General features: G+C 38.8%; 6 non-coding genes across 6 annotated transcripts; 1 reads left to right on the forward strand and 5 right to left on the reverse strand.

Annotated features, from left to right (window-relative positions):
• Window positions 1-1,172: 1,172 nt before the first annotated feature.
• On the reverse strand, window positions 1,173-1,246 carry Trnat-agu (transfer RNA threonine (anticodon AGU)). Its single transcript has one exon. It is a non-coding gene; the product is annotated as a tRNA-Thr (tRNA).
• Window positions 1,247-2,944: 1,698 nt separating this feature from the next.
• Trnav-uac (transfer RNA valine (anticodon UAC)) lies at window positions 2,945-3,017 on the reverse strand. The gene has a single exon. It is a non-coding gene; the product is annotated as a tRNA-Val (tRNA).
• A 787-nt stretch (window positions 3,018-3,804) lies between these two features.
• Window positions 3,805-3,878, reverse strand: Trnan-guu (transfer RNA asparagine (anticodon GUU)). The gene has a single exon. It is a non-coding gene; the product is annotated as a tRNA-Asn (tRNA).
• An 8,714-nt stretch (window positions 3,879-12,592) lies between these two features.
• Trnan-guu (transfer RNA asparagine (anticodon GUU)) lies at window positions 12,593-12,666 on the reverse strand. Its single transcript has one exon. It is a non-coding gene; the product is annotated as a tRNA-Asn (tRNA).
• Window positions 12,667-13,369: 703 nt separating this feature from the next.
• On the reverse strand, window positions 13,370-13,442 carry Trnai-gau (transfer RNA isoleucine (anticodon GAU)). The gene has a single exon. It is a non-coding gene; the product is annotated as a tRNA-Ile (tRNA).
• A 3,415-nt stretch (window positions 13,443-16,857) lies between these two features.
• Window positions 16,858-16,929, forward strand: Trnap-cgg (transfer RNA proline (anticodon CGG)). Its single transcript has one exon. It is a non-coding gene; the product is annotated as a tRNA-Pro (tRNA).
• Window positions 16,930-20,000: the final 3,071 nt, after the last annotated feature.

Genomic DNA, 20,000 nt, shown 5'->3' on the forward strand with positions numbered 1-20,000 from the left:
TGTTTTTCTAAAATGAAATTCTAAGTACATTTAGAAAAAAAATAAAACAAATCACCAAGTCATGCCTCTAACATTGTTTTTTCAATAGTTATAGTATTTTGTATATTGAACCAAATGCTTACGGTTTGGGGAATAAGCTCAAATGATAGAGCGCCCGCTTAGCATGCGGAAGGTACCGAGATCGATACCCAGATTCTCCAGCAGTCTTTACTTTACTAGCTAATATGCAGCTTTACTTTTTTTTGAAGGCAGATTTTTTTCGGACCATTGTTGTACAAGTAAAGGTTTGTAAACTTTTTATTTGGATAATTTGCTCTGGCTATCAGAGAAGATGAGAATACTCCTATTAAAAAATTTTCCGCTGTCACTCTAAAACAACGTGGACTTCAATCGACCAGCGGTAAACAGGCAATATCCAGAGCACCTTTCGGTATATTTGTCGCGCGGTACTCTTTTACGCTTTGTAGCGCAGCCTTTCTCAAAACAGCTGTATGACACAGATATCACAAAGATTCTTTGAAGAATTACCCTTTTCTTTGCGACTTGCTTTATTGTAACCTGGCAGTTAAAGGTTGAATTTCATCTTTTAGAACTGAAATTGACGCCCTCCTTTGGCACGGAATGGTAAGGAAAGGTTAAATGGCCGCACCCGGGCCTTGTTAGCCCACACACTGCAGATCTAATCCCAGCCTTCGTTGTATTAAACAACTGAGAGTATTTTTCTTTTCCATGGATGGGATGCTAGTCCATCGTAGTTATCCGCCCACACTCCCAGCCCCCCACTTTGGAGCGAACTACTTTTACAGCAATGAAAGAAGAAAGAAATATAAATTCATCAAACGAGACAAGTCGACCAAAGAAATGTCGCTGAACTAACGGGACAAATGTAATCCAGGGCGTCTATTTACATTTAAGTAATTTTGTGAAAGCGCTTTATACTCTGATAAAACATGGGTTTTTGACCAATCAGAGCGTGCGCAGGGTCCTATCTATATTATAATGGTCATTTATTCGCCATATAATTCTTGAAATTTTCCACTCGACTCTTGCGTAGATCTTAAAAGTAAATCCATTGGATAACACAACCAAAAAAATTCCCAGTGGTACAACATGTGAAGCTTCGTTGAGCAATTTTCGAAAGTAATAAAAAATTAAAAAGTGCAACATTTGTAAGGCACCGATGGGATTTGAACCCATGACCTCCTGTTTACTAGACAGGCGCTCTAACCAACTGAGCTACGGCGCCCTATATTAGATAACCTCGTGTATTATTGTTTACTTGTTTATCTTTTAAAAATAAAAAGAAAAAAAATTATAAAGAAAAAAACATTGTTAATACATATAGTACTAAGTTGGTGACATGTCCATTTCATGCTTGGTAATTTCCAGCAGTACTAAGATAGCTCAATACCTCTTAGGGTGTTCAGCCTCAAAAGGTCCACAGCGGGAGCTTTCGTGTTTCCTTTCAACGTATTGAGCCAAAAAAATATGACAGGAGATAATGTGTTGTTTTAGAATTGGTACTTCTTAGGGGTCCCTCGGGGACCACCTGGGCTTTGATTGGGCGTTTGAAAGGCGGGCTCCGAAAAGTTCCAGAGGTCAAATTCTAAAAATAAAAAGATACCAGAAAGGGTTAATTCCTAGGGTTGGTATGGGAGATGGACGCTCCGGGTCATGAGCTCCTGATCTTGCTTTATTGACGGGACGCAGAAAAATAATCAGCGGAGTTGGACTGGTAACTACGCGACTACACAGAACAATAACCATAATAACAAATGTTTGCCAGGGAGCATACTTCATCAAAGGTGTTCTTCATTGGGGCCCTGCAACTGTTCTCAGATAAGTCTACACATTGTGCAACAACATTTATACAAATCTCAACATGGAAAAACATAGTATTAATTCCAAGTTTGAAATGAACTTTTCTCTGCCAAATATTGTTTAAGTGGGCCCAACTTAGTCAACTTGTGAGGTTCCTTAAAGAACAAGTTCGCATTTAGCGACTATAGTTTCACGCGCCTTGCAGCCGCAAGATGGCAGGATTCGATGTCCTGTGGAGAGAAATCTCGAATGTTTTTTTTAACTGCCGGCTTCCTACCTTTTTTTTAACTTTCTATCTTTATTGCTAGCAAATATCATTTTTTTTTGTTTGTTTGTTTTCTTTAACTTCCTAGCTTGATTTTCTGTTTATTTTTGGACAATGTGGAGATAATTGTAAATAAAATCTGTTTCTGGAAAGAAAAGTAGGGGTCACCAAGCTCGTTAAATCCAAGCAAAGCTATAGCAGTGGCCATCTGCCTTATCATTGTTCATTCTAGTATTTAGCGCGCGCACTTGATACATGACGTGGCTCTCTCTTCATCCTCTCCTGATACCGGCGAAATGTTTAAGCAATCTGCCAAAATACTCTTCACCCTCAAAGATGTTCTCATCATGTTATACGATAATAGGGGTTAAGGTTATGGATTGCTTGTAATGGAATGGTCAATGTCATCATCTCTCTTTTTCGCCAAATCTTATTAGCAAAACGTATAAAAGAAATTGATTAATTACTCCATTTAAAATACCCTGGAGAAAAACAAAAACAATTGAAAAGTTTAAAACGATGGTTTTGTCGTTGGAGAATACAAAAGTTGAAATTGACTAAAATTGCAATCAACCGTCAACTAATTGCGAATAGATTCTTGGTTTCTCCGACTAAAACTCGTACATTTCTGGTTACCAACCCACTAACAATCAATAACATAAGCTTTGTTAAGATCATAGCTCGATAGCATTATTTAAGATATCGATCTTAATATGAAGTTGCTAAGAGATGAAAGATCAATGGAGCTGAGTTACGTCGACACCTTTCGTTTTTTTTTCCTTTTGTTTTGTTTTTGTTGACTCAAAATTTTGTAAGAGGTGGGTAGCAAGATTTAGTTTCATAGGAAGAACAATCATGTGTTTCCGGCTTGGCTCGAACCGGCGACCTTCCGCGTGTAAAGCGGACGTGATAACCACTACACTACGGAAACTGGTTACGAATGAAAGCTGCCATACTCAGTGGTGTGCCAATCAGGAACTGGTAGTTTCTAGTTTTTTGATCAAGAAGACAGAAAAAATAAGTCTACGAAGTACAGCAAACAGTTGAACATTTGCCTACTTCTCACGATGCTCAAAATTGAAGTTTTTCAAAAACAACGCTACCCTGGTTTTAGCGTTAGGCAGTGGATCTCAATGGGGTTAACCATCAAATGGCCAAAACATTAACCGTCAACCGTCAAAACCGCAATATTTTTACCGTCAACCGTCAAATGAGCAAGCCAATATTAGCCGTCAAATGTCTCAGATATCCTTAATTAAGAACTAAACGATTGTCTAGGGGCAAGGTATGCTGTTTATAAAGCAACGTTTTAATATATCACAAAAAGTATGCTTATGTTCAAGTCCTTCAACTTCTATTCACGGGAGCAGGCGATTAATGCACGCGGCGGTAATAAAGGTGATGTAATTACGTTAATAAGACAAACATTTGAAGAGTAAAGACGCAATATTGAATGCACAAATTATAGTACTAATTGGATTATTCAAATATGGACAAATTTGTACCCTTTTATGAAAAATTACAGCCTAATTTGCTTCAACCATCAAAAAACCAATAATGATAACGATCGCGATAATAACGGCTTATTTACATCACACCCGCGCAGTGGCTGTTTGTTTGACAAGACCTACTAACATGCAATGCAGCTAAAAATTGCGCTAACAGGATGGACTCTTGACGCTAACTATACAGAAAACAATTATCAAAACAGAAAGAATCGTCCCCGGGTGGGCTTGAACCACCAACCTTTCGGTTAACAGCCGAACGCGCTAGCCGATTGCGCCACGGAAACTTACATGGACGGTGTTTGTACGATTTTCATCAAGTTAAATTGTGTGGATGAAATTTTAACTCGCGTAAGGTTTCTGCTACATTATTGTATCTTGCTCGAATGACATGAAAAGCGAAAAACCAGGGAAGTTGGATAGTAACTGTCTTAGTCAATAAGCCAACAAATAACTGGTGTTATATAGTACCAGTTCAATAGAGAGAAGTAGGTTAAGACCTTTTTCAAATGAATATTCAACCATGTTTGGCCTGTTGGTCTAGGAGCATGATTCTCGCTTAGGGTGCGATAGGTCCTGGGCTCGACTCCCGGAGAGGCCCTTTTAATACTCTTTTATTGATAAACACGACATCAAAACGAAACAAGCTACGATGGCTTATGTGACGTCACGAATGCCATATGAAACAGTGAATTACCTTCCCCCTTTAAAAACAAATTTCTTTCATTTTTGTGCAAACAATTCTAACTGACCACAATGAAGCCTCTTTATATTAGAATATGACTTAATCAAGTGTTTCTGTTGGCATCCATATTTTTCAAACCGGTACTCTCCAGCCCCCCGGGGTGGGGGGAAAATACTGGCGGATATGGGCTATATAGGTAAGTACCGCAGTAAAGGGTATGGTTTTCAAGCAGTTTACTCTAGCATAGTGTATATAAATCAGAGCGTTTGGGTCTAGAATAGAGTATCATTATTCACGAAACTGACCAGTTGGTTGAAGATTTTATCTAACCTAAGGAAACCAGAAATTGCCACTCATAAATATAAAAAAATAAAATCAGCAAGTTTAAATTTTTGCAACTCGGCCCCAACAGCGTCGATAGATGACTATCATAAAACACTACTGGATATTTTTAAATGGGGTCCCAGCGGAACATCCCTGCCCAGAAAATCCTAAAGTACCCCCCTCCCCGGGTTTTCAGGTACATATAGTAACATTATAGACAAAGGTAAATTTAATCTAGCCCTTTTGTTTTGTAGCGATCAAAACAAATATATAAAAACAGGTTTTTAATTGAAATAAAGGTCAAGAATTAGGAAAAGAGAAATCAGATAAATCAGATAAAAATCTCAAGATAGTATCTTGAGATAGTATCAGATAGTATCAGATAGTATCAGTTGATTTAGTTAAAAGAAATATTGGTCCGTGTGAGGGTCAAACTTACGACCTTGGCGTTATCAGCACCACGCTCTGCCGACTGAGCTAACGGACCAGACACATTTACCTCAGTGCCGTCTTTAATTAAGTTATACTGCCTTTGTACAAGACATTTACCATAAGTTTGGTCCGGTGAGATATAGCAAACGCTCAGTGATGTCAGTTATTTTGATAGTCCATTGGGCGGTGGCCAGCAGATTATTGCTTCTATGAGATACTTTAAGAGGCGCCCTCTGTAAATTTCAACTATGGCCATTTGGACCAGAAAAAGTCAAATTCCTCAAACTTCCTGAGATGAATGGTCTAGATAAGTGATTCACAAAAATATAACTTTCAGTTCAATTCGATTCGTATTTTAGCGCTGGGGCCAACATCTTGGTTTTGCCCCTCTGAGAGGGCTTTCAGCGGCCATTTTAGGGCACATTTTTAACAATTTGCCATACAAAGAAAACGATATAAATCCAGGTAAAAACCCTTTATTCCAGACAAGCAAATGTTTCTTGTTACATTGAGAGGCTGTTTTAGCAATTTGATCATCATCTGTTTTTTTTACAGAATTTTAAATTTCTTCCCTTTCGGACTACTCATGAAGCGCCATAAAAAAAGGCGAAGTTTAAAGGAAAATATCGCCAAAAGTACATCACTTGAGACCCCAAAACTACCCTCCACTTAAAGAGCAATGTCTCACCTGTAAAAACATGCAATAAAATTTTGGGGCAGTGAAAACTGTAAAATGTTACAAGAAGAAGTTTCAGCTGTGCTTTTATCAACAAAGACCGCCATCCTAATTAGCATAATAACGTGAAAATAATGCTGCACAGAGAAAATAATGATATATTCCACTTACCTCGCGACATGTCGACAACTGGATGTTCCACGATGCCTCGTGTTATATTTCCTGTATGTTTCAGCCACATCTTCGGTGATTAGTGCACGAAATCACTCTCAGACATCGCCACGGTTAAGCAGATTTCAACTCTGCGAAGCCCGCTTCATAACATCTATCAATATTATTTGTCTTCCGTCTCATAAGCCGCCGTTTACAAGTAGTTTAACAATTTGCTGAGATCCTAACTGACCCAGAAGTCTGTTAGCAGCCTTTAAAATTCTCCTCTTAATCGAGGACTCTCAGCAAGAACTCGTTTAAGCTCAGTTCTGTTTTGATATGTTGTGCACCCGCCATTATTCCACAGATTGCGTTACATTTGACAAATGCACATTCCAACTGGGTAGGGGTAGGGTGGGTAGGAAGTGAAAATGTAACCGACATTAAAGCCATTTTACGCATTTCTGTGGCTTAACTAGTAACTGGCTTTCCCAGAATGATTTGAACATGAACTTCTGCTTGCAGGCACTTTCTAGGTTATTTTTGCAGGGTATGTGGTGTGTGTGTGTGTGTGTGTGTGTGTAGGGGGTGGGGGTGGGGGGGGGGGTGGGGAATCGTGTATTAAAAAAAAAAGAAAAAAAGAAAACGAGAGACAGTATCAGGTTAAAAGATTATGATCTTTGTATCTTGATCAGCTTTATTAGTTCATCAATGAGGCCCCAGTTGTGTCTTTCGCTGTCGGAAGTGCCATCAAATTTTGCAAAAGACAGCAGACTGACGAATAGTGCGCAGGAAGTAATGGTAAGCGACGTTTTATTGAAACTCCTTACATTTTCCTAGCCGTTTCACTTTTGCATCAGAAAAGAAAGTGCTCAGAAAATTACTGAAGGGCAGTTAAGCACGGTGCCTTCTTTTTCGTGGGCACACGGTCTGTGCATTACGTAAAGCATGGTTTAAACGCCAGGCGCGCGCTTGAGTTGGAACTAGTGAGGTAATTAACTACCCTACCAAGCGTGCGACTTTAAAAAAAAAATCCTACTGTGGCCGAAAGAAATTTCGCCCTAAATACGAGCCTGTACTAAAACCGGGATTACCAGAAAAGTAGCATATCGCTAAGCACTAACTGTGAACTGCTTCCAGCTGAAAATCTAGCTTTTATCGTATCCGTAGAAAAAATCCTACTGAAATTCAACAGTAGATGGCATAATGGGCGCAAAACAACTGCGAGAGACGTCAATGTTTAACTTACTTGGGAAGTAACAGGAAAAAATGTAACGGACACCGGCAAAGTTTTCGAAAGGATGAAACAACTCATTTAACTTTTGAAAAAGGGGTGATTACAGCTACATTTTATGGTATGAATTGGAAGTGGCAAGCCTATTCAACAATGCATTAGTTTTTGGCTGTGAGGAAAAGTTATGTAGACTGTATTTTGGCTAAGCCAGAGGAGTGCTGTCCAGGGACGCTCAAAGCGCTGTTGCGACGATTGTGTTATTAAACACATATCTAAAGTGGTTTTTATGTTACCACTTACCAGGTAGTTTAAAGATGTTTTTTTTAACATGTTTAGTTTTGTGCATGTAAAGGCGAACCTTAGGAGAATCTGTGAGAATCTGTTTTACTTTTTTTCAGAAAAATGCTACCGTCAGCAGTAGCTAATTATCTCGGAAAAATTAATGACTACCCCCAGTTTTCTTTGTGGATTCTAATAACCCTGGCTAAGATCTACTCTTTCCACGTTTTCTTAATCTGGCGGAAACACGTTTGTATTTTGTAGGCACCATTCGTTATGAGCCTGAGGCACCCCACAGCCGCTAATGTCGTTCAGTTCTGTGATGGAGCACAGCTGCATTTCTGCACAAGACTAGTTATCAACGCTATGCAGGGCGCTTTAAAATACCCGCATCTATCAAGCGAAGCACTAATGTTGACGCTTAGCTTTTTAGAGACATTATATTATAGATGCGTTTAAGGCACACAAGTTGAATGAGTCATAAGCAGTTGAATGAGTTGACTGACACTTGTCAAAAATATCTGCAGCTTGATTCTCAGCGGTTGTTGTGTCTTCTCGGAGGGTCTTCTCCTGTCTGTTTCTGAGCTTTTAAGCCATTCTCGAGAGGAAGGATTAAACGTGGCAAGGAGTCAGGAACTCATCACAGGTGAACCGCCTAATTCTGGCCTCATCTTTTGAGCGCCTGATCTTTTGTGCTACAGTAATTGCTTCGACTTTTATGGCCGTCTCCTGACACGAGAAAAGCTTTTCTTCAAGGTAGTTTTTTTTTGTTTTTCATTGAAACGAGTGGCCTTTTTCGTCACTTTCAGGGCCCAGCCTTTAGGTTTAATTTCTTCAACAGCGACTGGAAGAGTAGAATTTGCTAGAACAGGGTGAACACCACGATCGTGGCTATATCATATTTTGGCCTTGTCAAATAGGGTTTCCCTTTCAGGAGCAAGTCAACATGAACCGTACTGTAAATTGTACTTCAGTAATTTTCTGAGCATTTCCTTATCTGAGGCGAAAGTAGAACCGCTTAGAAAACTGAGGAGTTTCAATAAGACGCCGCTTATTACTACTTCTTGCGCACTACTTGTCAGTCTGTTGACTTTCGCAGCATGGCATTTCGGGCAGCGAAAGACATAAGTATAATGCTGAACAAAACAAAACAAGTAAGAGGCTTTTTATTGGAGTTCTATAAGTATTCTATTTGTAATAAATGAAAATTCTCGGCAAAAACTAATGGCTGTCAATGAGATTAGGATAGTTGTTTACAAATATAGTGTGGAATGTTGTGCCTCGATCTCTTTGCAGACACAAAGGTTATCATGTAAGAAATTCGTGTTAAACGGTACAGAATTCGGGACACATTTAATTCTCTGTTTATTTCTCCAGCCCCGTCTTTATATATCTATTCAGTGTAACAAGTGTGGGCTTCAAAATTACTAACAAGGAGCTGCGTTACCTAACCTCAAAACCCCTAAAATCTGATACAAAACTTTCATATTCCACCGTGATATAAGTACTAAGAGTCCAGAGTAAATGCTTATAGCAGTTGACATACTTTTATTTTATCCTGAATAGCAGACCATTGTTGAGGTCCCATAGTGGGAGAGGGGGGGGGGGGGGGTTGTCGGTGTGCCCTTTATCCTCTTAATTTTTGTCCTAAATATCTTGTATCCTGTTAAATCCAGCTCAACGATTTCCTACTCAATTAATGTCCTGGTTTATCTGATCTAAACATACTCTACCCCATTAATATTTCCCCTAAATTTCTTGCATCCTACTAACTTTTTACGCAAATATCCAGTATCCTGAAAACCCCTAATAGGGCCTCACTGATGAACTGTTAAAGCTGATCAAGATACACAGATCATAATCTTTTGACCTGATACTGTCTCTCGTTTTCTTTTTTTCTTTTTTTTTTAATACACGACCCCCCCCCCCCCCCTTACCTACCCTGCAAAAATAACCTAGAAAATGCCTGCAAGCAGAAGCTCATGTTCAAATCATTCTGGGAAAGCCAGTTACTAGTTTAGTCACAGAAATACGTAAAATGGCTTTAATGTCGGTTACATTTTCACTTCTTATCCACCCTACCCCTACCCAGTTGGAATGTGCATTTGTCAAATGTAACGCAATCTGTGGAATAATGGCGGGTGCACAACATATCAAAACAGAACTGAGCTTAAACGAGTTCTTGCTGAGAGTCCTCGATTAAGAGGAGGATTTTAAAGGCTGCTAACAGACTTCTGGGTCAGTTAGGATCTCAGCAAATTGTTAAACTACTTGTAAACGGCGGCTTATGAGACGGAAGACAAATAATATTGATAGATGTTATGAAGCGGGCTTCGCAGAGTTGAAATCTGCTTAACCGTGGCGATGTCTGAGAGTGATTTCGTGCACTAATCACCGAAGATGTGGCTGAAACATACAGGAAATATAACACGAGGCATCGTGGAACATCCAGTTGTCGACATGTCGCGAGGTAAGTGGAATATATCATTATTTTCTCTGTGCAGCATTATTTTCACGTTATTATGCTAATTAGGATGGCGGTCTTTGTTGATAAAAGCACAGCTGAAACTTCTTCTTGTAACATTTTACAGTTTTCACTGCCCCAAAATTTTATTGCATGTTTTTACAGGTGAGACATTGCTCTTTAAGTGGAGGGTAGTTTTGGGATCTCAAGTGATGTACTTTTGGCGATATTTTCCTTTAAACTTCGCCTTTTTTTATGGCGCTTCATGAGTAGTCCGAAAGGGAAGAAATTTAAAATTCTGTAAAAAAAAACAGATGATGATCAAATTGCCAAAACAGCCTCTCAGTGTAACAAGAAACATTTGCTTGTCTGGAATAAACGGTTTTTACCTGGATTTATATCGTTTTCTTTGTATGGCAAATTGTTAAAAATGTGCCCTAAAATGGCCGCTGAAAGCCCTCTCAGAGGGGCAAAACCAAGATGTTGGCCCCAGCGCTAAAGTACGAATCGAATCGAACTGAAAGTTATATTTTTTTGAATCACTTCTCTAGACCATTTATCTGAGAAAGTTTGAGGATTTTGATTTTTTTCTGGTCCAAATGGCCATAGTTAAAATTTACAGAGGGCGCCTCTTAATATCTTTAACAGGTATTCAAATTTGCAAATTAAAATTTGTTTGATAGTTGTAGCTTTTCAATAAAAATTCATTCCACACACGATATATAGCCTCAAGATCAAGTGTATAAAGATATCTATGGGGCCTTTTATTGAACACTGCCGTGAGCAGCTTCATTGTATCAGAAACGAGCGAAAAAGAACAATGCGTGGTTTGGGTGAAAAGATCAGGTCAGGGTTATTTTCCTCCTCGCGCGCTCTCCAAAATAGGCTCACCGAAGCAAATGTAAATGGTCTGCTGCACAAATATTTTAAACCATGAAAATTTACTTCAAACTTTTTAAAATGGGCTTGCTTTATTTTTCCATCTGTCCCTTATCAAAACAGAAAAGGAATTTTAAACTGCTTTTTAAAAGAGCAGTATAAACATGTTAATAGAGTTGCGTTGGTTCTCCTATTAGCGAAGCAAAAAGCTCTGCATGGTGACAGCACGTGTTATTCTCTTCACACCCTGTTTCCAGAGCAGAAATAAGAAGATTGAAAATTAACTGAAGACAGCGATAGCTTTGCTAAGAATCTGCGATGAATGAATCAATATTACTTATTAAACACGATGGACTTTAAGTTATAAGATTGTAATTCCATGTCGATGTTGCGATAAGAAACCTATGTAAAAATTTTCCCAAAAATCCACTGTGGGGAACAAGATGGCGACTGGTGCATTTGCTAATAATTCTTAGCGTCAATATCCCTAATAAACGCTCCTGAAAAATGCACAGAAAACTTCCTAAAGCTTTAAACCTAGCGTACACAATGAATGTAATACAGTGACAAATGTTGCAAACATATTAATTTATGCCTACTTTGATAATCCAGGTACGCCATGCATTCAGTGTGGTAAAATGTACAGCCGCCATTTTTTCCCACTGTGGATTTTGGCGTACTGTTACAGACGCCATGACACCTTGTGTCCAAGAAGCCGCACTTAAGCTCCGCCACCAGTGAGCCGGCAGCTCATCTTAAAAATTTAAGCAAATAATAATCGCATTCAATAAGTATATTTTTAATGAAAATCTACTTAACATTGAAAGTATGGTGCGTTCACGGTTTCCTACAGAAAATGTCAATGCACGTTTTAAAATTATAACTTGAAAAACAAATATCTAATGACAAATTGATTAAAAAAAAGTTGGAGAATCCGAATAACAGTCAATACCGATGATGAGTAATACAGTAATTTTGTCGCAGGAAGTTATGGCGCACTACCTGCGTTTTATGAGCAGATAGATGAGGAAAAAAGAACTGCAAACAAAAAAGACAAAAGGACAAAAAAAAAATGTTATTATGGATAGCAAACGCATGCGAAGCGGGCGCTCTACCATTTGATCTAATTCCCCATGGTACGGATGCCTTAACTGTTGCGAGGTTATTTTGATAAACTGCTCACCAGTTTTTATCAAGTGTTACCGAAAATGAAAGAGGAGATTTAAATACACCACATTAAAGAATTTAGAACATTTAAAAATACTTACTGCTGTTTGTAAAACTTTGAAGAAAATAACTTGCCAAATAATATTAAAAAGTCACTCTTGATCTGAATTTTGTCTTTTGGAGCAAAATAATATCATCATATCGATCCCGGTGCCTCCCGCATGCAAAGCGGGCGCTCTACCATTTGAGCTAATCACCCGATTGTTACATGAAAAAACAGAGTTTTAGATAAAATAAACTACTAGTTTTGGAAGAATTTTTGAACATTTTTAAGCATATGTGGCACAAGCTATTGTCATAATATTACAACAGAAAAATAACTACTAAATAATTTAACTGATGCAGTAAAGTGTGCTATTATACTTTAACATCCCTCAATTATGGTTAATTTACTTGTCAAGATTACAGTTACTCGAGTATATTTTTACCCTCAAAATACAAGATGCCATAAAACAATTTATAAAGAAATCGAGCATGCAATCATAAAAACACTGCCGAAGTCAAACAAAAAAATTAAAAAAATGTTTGCGGCCGGGCTTTATTTGAGAAGATCTACTTACATGTATTACAACTAAAAATTATGCAAACAGGATGGATGGATGGAATCCTGACACTAACTATACAGAAAATAATTACGAAAACAAAAAGAACCATCCCCGGGTGGGCTTGAACCACCAACCTTTAGGTTAACAGCCGAAAGCGCTAACCGATTGCGCCACGGAGACTTCCATCGAAGGATTTTGTACAATTTTCATCAAATTTATTTTTGTGGATGAAATTTTAACTTGTGTAAGGTTTCTGCTACATTGTATCATGCTCGAAAGACATGAAAAGCGAAAACCCGGAAGATTTGGATAGTAAATATCTTGGCCAATGAGACAACACATAACAGGTATTACAGTACCAGTTTAACAGATAAAGGTAGATTAAGACCTTTGTCAAATGTTGTCCAACCACGTGTGGCCTGTTCGTCTAGTGGTAAGATTCTCGCTTTGGTGCTAGAGGTCCCGGGCTCCGTTCCCGGACAGGCCTTTTTTAATACTCTTTTGTCAATGAAAACAACATCGCAACGAAACAGACAATTTTACGGTGGTTTTTGTGACGTCACAACGGCCTTATGAAACAACGGAATACCTTTCTTCTTTAAAGAATCACTTTTGTTTTTGCGCAGACAATTCCAAGTGACTACTACGAAGCCCTTCTAGATTAAAATATGACTTAACCAACTGTTTCTGTTGGCCGGGAAACATTTCCAACGACTTCTAGGAAAATATTAAACTAAAGTAATTTTGATCTAGTTCTCTTGTTTTGAACTGATCAGGGGGAATTAACTAATGAAAAAAAAATAAAGGAAAAGAGAAATCAGAGTACAGTCAGTTAGAAATCTGAAAATGGTATTTTCCAGCTGGTTTACTTAAAAGGAAAAGTTGGTCCGTATGAGGGTCGACCTCACGACCTTGGCGTTATCAGCACCAAGCTCTACCGACTGAGCTAACGGACCAGACAAATTAGTCTCGGTGCCGTTTTTTTTAAAGTATTACTGCCTCTGTACAAGGACGTTATCAGAAGTTTGGCCTAATGAGGAACAGCACCCGCTCATTGGCTTTGTTCAAACTGATTTGGTTTTATTCTTTAAGATGTATGTATATATTGTTAACGTGCTTTCTCAAATGATGAAGACATTTTTTGTTGAAAGATAGTTATCCCGAAATTATTTATTGGCAGTTGTTTCTCATATACTTTCCAATAATGTATCAGTAGCTTATGTTCTAAATAACAAGGAACTAGAATGAAAAGCAACATATTTTATTAAATTATTTGTTTTTCTAAAATGAATTCTAAGTAAATTGTTTAGAAAAAAGCTTAAAACTAATTACCAGCAGGTCATGCCTCAAACATTGGTTTTTCAATAGTTATAGCAACTTGTATATGCTTACGCTTTGGGGAATTAGCTCAAATGGTAGAGCGCCCGCTTAGCATGCGAGAGGTACCGGGATCTATACCCGGATTCTCCAGCAGTCTTTATTTTACTAGCTAATATGCAGCTCTAATTCTTTTTGAAGACAGATGTTTTTCTGACCATTGTTGTACAAATAACGGTTTGTAAACTTTTTATTTGGATAATTTTCTCTAGCTATCAGAGAAGATGTGAATACTCCTATTAATGAATTTTCCGCTGTCCCTCTGAAACAACGTGGACTTCAATCGACCAGCCGTAAAGGAGCAATACCGGAAGCACCTTTCGGTATTGGCGCGGGGTACGCTTTCAGTTACGCTTTTGTAACGCAGCCTTTCTCATAACAGCCGTATAACGCAGATAACACGAAGATTCTCTGAAAAATTACTCTTTCCTTTACGACTCGCTTTATTGAAACCTGGAAGTTAAAGGTTGAATTTCATTTTGTAGAAGTGGAATTGACGGCCTTCTTTGACACTGGATGGTAAGGAAACGTTAAATGGCCGCACCTGCGCCTTGCTAGCCCACACACGGAAGAGCTTATCCCAGTCTCCGTTGTATTAAACAACTGAGAGTATTTTTCTGTCCCATGGATGGGATGCTAGTCCATCTTAGTTATCCGCCCCCACCCACCCCATTTGAGCTGTGAAATGCATAAATGAATGGATTTACCTCAGAACTTATAAAAAGCAGCAATAGCCCAAAAGCCCGCACGGTTTGGCTAACCAGCCGAAAATAGCGAAGGGCAGTAACAACACTGGCAGGTAAAACACACGCCCCGAAAAGAGGAGTAACTGTCACCGACATCTTCAAGAGTTGTTTTCGTTGTCGCATGAGTTCTTTTTCTGGGATATTGCTATCAGGTGTAACCGCACTTATGTGATTGAGCGATTTAACAAGTTTACTGTAGCAAAAGCTGATAACGAGAAAACGAAGAGTGAAAATAAAAATTATGTAGAAGATAATGTGAGTTAACTCTGCGTTCTGACTGTACGTCTGTCGGCAAGCTGCTGTCTTGAACTTGTAGTTTGTGTACACAAACAATGGTGTGTTTAAGGCAACGGACGCCATCCATGTGCCAATAATCGCGTATCGAACCGTTTCTCGCGTAAGCTGCAACATCCGTAGAGCTCTTACTACTGCGTTATAACGTTTTATTGCTAGGATTGTAAGCGTGAATACCGAGACAACCGTAGCAGTCAGAGGAACGTTGAAGCCGACAAAGAGCATACAGAGAACAGTTCCAACATCTCCATCTGGAAGGACCCTAATCATTGGGATGAGGCGAAAACCACAAAACAGGAGACTTGTAACATCGGCAGCCGCTAGATTTGTCAACAAATAATTCTGAGCGGTTTGAAGCGACTGGGTTCTCTTGATTATTAACAGGACTGAAATATTTCCAACGATTCCAACTCCGATAACTACTGACACCGACAAACAAGTCAATAACTTGTCGATCGTAAAATAAAGTTTTCCATTTGGGGCTTTCTTTACCAACTCCACTATTGTCCCGTTCGTTGTAGAATTCCCTGAAATGTTTAAAGACATTCTCTTTCTCAGATTCGTTACTTGGTAGCGATTGAAGATCTGTTGAACGTTGAAGTTTGTGCCAAAGCAAATGGCTAGTAACAAATTAAAGTAAGCCTTCCTGAAAGATGTCATAAAGGCAATCAACCTTTAATGCAAAGGGGTAATTAATTTTGTTGTCTATAAATGACAGCAAACGCAATTTAAAAATATCGAATCGTTCTTCGGAGAATGAAATTGATTAACAATGAAATCTTGTGAAACGTTTTAATCCAGCTCGGTAGTTGGTACAGCGATGGCAGTTTTTATATTAATTTTGCTTTTTCCAGAGAGAGGAAATTAATTGAAAATGCGCCGATCGTAATCACTTAGTATTTTTTTCATAGCGCGAAAGATTAAAACAAACAGCATTTAATCCACGTGTGGGAATCAGTTTGTGTTCAGACTGCCATCTGCTGCTTCATATATGAAGGGTAAATGTAATTACCGACTGATGTTACAGAACGCCATTGATTTGAAAATAGCGTAAGGTTCAGCTTACTATTATATGCTGTTCTTAACTAATTTATACCGAGTTTTAGGTCTTTTAGGTTCAGTTCCTATTTGATGATGATGGACAGAAAGTAAAGCTATTTTATTATTTTAATCATGCAGACGCTTTAATTCACTAAGGTTATGTTCCGCTAGAATCACGATTTTAATTTTTTTGCTATGTAGGTGAAAGCCAAACACCACACAGGTCCGACTGAGGTTCTCCCAAAGGTGATACTTTTTAATTGCATAATCTGGAGAATCCAGGTATCGATCCCGGTACCTCCCGCATGCTAAGCGGACGCTCTACCATTTGAGCTAATTCCCCAGAAGCTCTCGATGCCAAATTGCTAAGCGGTTTCTCAATGTCACTGTACACAATCTTTCGTATTACAGCTCATACTAATTAACAACGAAAATAAAGAGCGTGGTGCTGATAACGCCAAGGTCGTGAGTTCGACTCTCACACGGACCGTCTTCTTGCTTAAGTAAGCCAGCTGAGATAACACTATCTTCTGATTTGTCTCTGATTTCTGTTTTTAAACAGAAGTAAACTCACCGACCTATTTTGCGCTTAGAACAGAAAATTCTACGGTTAAATAGTAGTACTGTTGAATTTGATTGGTTAGAAATTACAGATTCAGAAACTTATATGCTATATAATATATGAAACATGTTTCGTGCGGTAGCGTAAAAATCCCAATAATTCCGGCCCATGCAGTACCTGGCTTTTCTTTTTTTGTTTTTAGTTGCACGTTGCTTTGATTAAAAAAGAAAGAAAGAAGAAACAACAAAATATGGCGACACAATTCATAAGTTGATCCAGAAAATCTCACACTTTAACTTTTTTGATGTTACTCTACGTGAAGGTAGTAACGTAGTATCTATTTATTGTTCTGGCCTGTTGGTCTAGTGGTATGATTCTCGCTTCGGGTGCGAGAGGTCCCGGGTTCGACTCCCGGATAGGCCCCATGTTTACTATTTTGTCAAAATATTTTACAAGTCGTAACAGCATCGATTTCTTTGGCTTTTTTACCACTGGCTTATTGCATGTGAAGAACTGAACGAACGAGCGAAAGAAGAAAAGCGAAGAAAGTAAGCGAAAAAGATACTTTATTCTTACGCAAAAGCTAGGGCTTGCGTTGAACTGTGAAACTCTCCCTTTGATTTGTTTACCATATACAAAGCCTTCTTTGAACATGTTTTAATAAATATCTGCTGCCCTGGAAATGTCTTTTTTAAATGAACAACGAAACATTTCCCGCGCAAAGAAAGCAAAAAGAGAAACACAAATTTGGCTTGCTATTGTTTGCATGCAGTTCTTATCAAAACAGAAAAGGGAGTTTTTAAACTGCTTTTAAAGAAAGCAGTCTAAAAATGATAATAGAGATGTCGTTGGTTGTCCTATTATTGAATCAAAAAGCTGCGCATGGTTAAGCCAGGTTTTCACTAGCAACACAAGCACAAGCGCAAGTACGAACGCAAGCATCAGGGATGACCCAAGTAAAAACGAAATTCAATGTAAACACAACCACAAGGAAAATCATTTGAACTTTCCGCCATTTTGAAAAACTGTTTAGGCGTGAGATGATCTGGATCCAGTGTTTTCATTGGGCAAACATAACCACGTGTAGATAATATCCTTGGCTTGTGCTTGCCCTTGTGCATATGCCTGCGTCAAGGCCGTTTTGACGGTGAAATAAGAATTATTGTGTTTCCACTTGTGCTTGCACTTGTACTGGCGTCGCTAACTTGAACGAAAATCAGGCTTTACTGCACGTGTGACTCTCTTGCCACCCTGTTTCCATAGCAGGAATTAAAGGATTGAAAATTAACTGAAGGCAACGATAGATTTGCTAAGAATCTGGAATTACTGAATAAATAATCCTTACTTATTAAACACGATGGAATTTAAACTATAATCTTGTGGGTTCATGTCCATGTCGCGATAAGAAAACCCATCTAAAAGTTATCCAAAAAAAGATCCAGTGTGGGGAACAAGATGGCGACTGGTACCTTTACCAATAATTCTTAGCGTCAAAATCCCTAAGAAACGCTCATGAAAAACGCGCCTAATGCTTTAAACCTGTAGCGTACACAATTAATGTACTACAGCGACAAATATTGCAAAGATATGATTCTGTCTCGTCATCACTTAGTGCAGGGATCCCATGAGATTGCGTAATCCAGTCCCAGAAGTCTATGCGAATCCTTTCCCGTTCGGCGGTGGACGTGTTTCTGAAAACTCCACAGTTTTCACAGTTTTTCTGGCTTTCTTAATAGAAAGTCAGGGTCATTTCAGATTTTTATCATCAAATATCTTTAAAACCACACCATGCCGCAACCGGCCGTGGTTTTAAACGCGAACACAGCAGAATTGCTGTCGCTCAGCTCAGATGTAACTTCGCTGAACTCACCGAGTTCGTCAGCTGGTTCTATACAGGCCTCTACACAGAACGATACACAAACAACTAAACCAAAGGTAAAATCATCTTCTAGTGGTAAGGCCGATACAAAAAAGGGGCCAACGGCAACTAATACCGGTAAAACTACCGCCAAAGCCCCAGTTAAGCGTACTTCATGTACAAAGACAGGCGCCGAACACCAGCATCAAGTCATTCAAGGTTTGAACGAACTTAAAGACCTCCAACAACAGTCTCTCGATTCGATGAATCACATGATTTCATCGGTAGCATCTGCAGTGCAAGTTATCACTCAGTCTAAGACATCTCGTAAGAGAAAAAGAGATGAAATGAGCGACTCGGAGTCCACGGATGTTGAAGACTCCGCTCATGGGGAAATGGCGGGGAATCCGCTTGATATTTCCACCGAGGTCAACGACCTCTTACAACAAGCTGAGACTTCTAAGCAATCCAAGACCTCGAAAACTGACGAGGATGAAGTTCTTGGCGAGCTCTCTAAACTGTATGAATCAGAAGGAACAGTAAGTGAGCCGATAAATGCTAAATTAGCTTCACCTGTTGGCAAGATTGTCAAAACAAGCTTATCTGAAGAGAAAACGAAAGAAAAGCACGAGAAATACAACAGGCCACAGAACTGTGAGAACTTGATCAATACAAGAGTCAATCCAGAAATCTGGAGCAAGATTAGATCAAATACCCGTTCTCGAGATCTCAGAATGCAGAAACTTGAAACAAGTCTCAACAAGAGCATGATCCCGATTATCAAAATCGTAGATAAAATGTTAGAGTTGAAGTCTAACTCCAAACCTGCATCTGAGACCGATGTGTCTGCTTTTCTTCAGCTTTTGCTTGATTCTCTTGCCCTTCTTGGACACTCAATAAATGAGGTCAATCTCAAGAGGCGTGAGCTAATTAAACCTGAGTTGAATGATCAATTCAAGCAACTCTGTAGCTCCCAAACGCCAGTTACAAAACTGCTATTTGGTGACGATTTACCAAAATCTGTGAAGGAAATCTCGGAAACCAATAAAGTTGGTGTAAAGGTTTCATCAAAGCAGTCGAACCATTTTCCTAAGCATCAAAAAAGATCAAACTCTTCACACCATCTGAGGCCTTTTTTATGGAAATCTCAAGGATCGGGGAGGAGATCGATTCCGGACCCCAAAAGGAAAGGGAAATCCGAACAACAGCATTAGAGCACCAAAATTGTCAGGTGAGTCTTGATATTGCTGATCATGAAAATAGCTCATTATCTGTACCATATGTTACAGGTAGACTGAAACAATTTCAAACTACGTGGCAAAGTATAACTTCAGACAGTTTTTTACTAAATGCCATAAAAGGAGTCAAAATTGGGTTGGCTAATAATCCAGAACAGTCACTCCCAGAGGATACTGTTTTAATGAAACTGAGGTCAAAATTATTGACATGACAATAGACAAATTTCTAGAAACAGGAGTCATTGAGAAAACAAAACATTCTGAAGGAGAATACATCTCCAACATTTTTGTTCGGCCTAAGAAGGATGGCTCATACCGCCTAATTCTTAATCTGAAGCATCTGAATCAATTTGTAGAATACCATCACTTTAAGATGGAAAACCTTAAAAGTGCTATCA

This window comes from Orbicella franksi, chromosome 9, assembly GCF_964199315.1.
Source record: "Orbicella franksi chromosome 9, jaOrbFran1.1, whole genome shotgun sequence".
NCBI lineage: Eukaryota > Metazoa > Cnidaria > Anthozoa > Scleractinia > Merulinidae > Orbicella > Orbicella franksi.